Consider the following 2,500-nt stretch of genomic DNA (forward strand, 5'->3'; position numbering starts at 1 on the left):
AGATCAATTCCTTTTGATCCCAAACTTCTCCCACATCACTTTGAAGGCATTTGTGAGGATTGAGTCCAGCCAGTTTTCCAAAACCAACATTTTCGTTTTTCACCAAAATCACCACCAAGTCACAAAATCAAGCCAAAAATCCAAAATCATGGCACTTGGCTATGCACCAACCATGTCAAGATCAATTCCTTTTGCTCCCAAACTTCTCCCACATCACTTTGAAGGCATTTGTGAGGATTGAGTCCAGCCACTTTTCCAAAACCATGATTTTCGTTTTTCACCAAAATCACCACCAAGCCACAAAATCAAGCCAAAACACCAAAATCATGAACTTGGCTATGCACCAACCATGTCAAGATCAATTCCTTTTGATCCCAAACTTCTCCCACATCACTTTGAAGGCATTTGTGAGGATTGAGTCCAGCCACTTTTCCAAAACCAACATTTTCGTTTTTCACCAAAATCACCACCAAGTCACAAAATCATGAACTTGGCTATGCACCAACCATGTCAAGATCAATTCCTTTTGATCCCAAACTTCTCCCACATCACTTTGAAGGCATTTGTGAGGATTGAGTCCAGCCAGTTTTCCAAAACCATGATTTTCGTTTTTCACCAAAATCACCACCAAGTCACAAAATCAAGCCAAAACACCAAAATCATGGAACTTGGCTATGCACCAACCATGCCAAGATCAATTCCTTTTGATCCCAAACTTCTCCCACATCACTTTGAAGGCATTTGTGAGGATTGAGTCCAGCCAGTTTTCCAAAACCAACATTTTCGTTTTTCACCAAAATCACCACCAAGCCACAAAATCAAGCCAAAAATCCAAAATCATGAACTTGGCTATGCACCAACCATGTCAAGATCAATTCCTTTTGATCCCAAACTTCTCACACATCACTTTGAAGGCATTTGTGAGGATTGAGTCCAGCCAGTTTTCCAAAACCATGATTTTCGTTTTTCACCAAAATCACCACCAAGCCACAAAATCAAGCCAAAACACCAAAATCATGGAACTTGGCTATGCACCAACCATGCCAAGATCAATTCCTTTTGATCCCAAACTTCTCCCACATCACTTTGAAGGCATTTGTGAGGATTGAGTCCATCCAGTTTTCCAAAACCAACATTTTCGTTTTTCACCAAAATCACCACCAAGCCACAAAATCAAGCCAAAAATCCAAAATCATGAACTTGGCTATGCACCAACCATGTCAAGATCAATTCCTTTTGATCCCAAACTTCTCACACATCACTTTGAAGGCATTTGTGCGGATTGAGTCCAGCCACTTTTCCAAAACCATGATTTTCGTTTTTCACCAAAATCACCACCAAGCCACAAAATCAAGCCAAAACACCAAAATCATGAACTTGGCTATGCACCAACCATGTCAAGATCAATTCCTTTTGATCCCAAACTTCTCCCACACCACTTTGGAGGCATTTGTGAGGATTGAGTCCAGCCAATTTTCCAAAACCAACATTTTCGTTTTTCACCAAAATCACCACCAAGTCACAAAATCATGAACTTGGCTATGCACCAACCATGTCAAGATCAATTCCTTTTGATCCCAAACTTCTCCCACATCACTTTGAAGGCATTTGTGAGGATTGAGTCCAGCCAGTTTTCCAAAACCATGATTTTCGTTTTTCACCAAAATCACCATCAAGTCACAAAATCAAGCCAAAAATCCAAAATCATGGAACTTGGCTATGCACCAACCATGTCAAAATCAATTCCTTTTGATCCCAAACTTCTCCCACATCACTTTGAAGGCATTTGTGAGGATTGAGTCCAGCCACTTTTCCAAAACCATGATTTTCGTTTTTCACCAAAATCACCACCAAGCCACAAAATCAAGCCAAAACACCAAAATCATGAACTTGGCTATGCACCAACCATGTCAAGATCAATTCCTTTTGATCCCAAACTTCCCCCACATCACTTTGAAGGCATTTGTGAGGATTGAGTCCAGCCACTTTTCCAAAACCATGATTTTCGTTTTTCACCAAAATCACCACCAAGCCACAAAATCAAGCCAAAAATCCAAAATCATGAACTTGGCTATGCACCAACCATGTCAAGATCAATTCCTTTTGATCCCAAACTTCTCCCACATCACTTTGGAGGCATTTGTGAGGATTGAGTCCAGCCAGTTTTCCAAAACCATGATTTTCGTTTTTCACCAAAATCACCACCAAGTCACAAAATCAAGCCAAAAATCCAAAATCATGGAACTTGGCTATGCACCAACCATGTCAAAATCAATTCCTTTTGATCCCAAACTTCTCCCACATCACTTTGAAGGCATTTGTGAGGATTGAGTCCAGCCACTTTTCCAAAACCATGATTTTCGTTTTTCACCAAAATCACCACCAAGCCACAAAATCAAGCCAAAACACCAAAATCATGAACTTGGCTATGCACCAACCATGTCAAGATCAATTCCTTTTGATCCCAAACTTCTCCCACATCACTTTGAAGGCATTTGTG

The sequence above is a fragment of the Phaseolus vulgaris genome, chromosome 9, assembly GCF_051622355.1.
Source record: "Phaseolus vulgaris cultivar YP4 chromosome 9, ASM5162235v1, whole genome shotgun sequence".
Taxonomy (NCBI): Eukaryota; Viridiplantae; Streptophyta; class Magnoliopsida; order Fabales; family Fabaceae; genus Phaseolus; species Phaseolus vulgaris.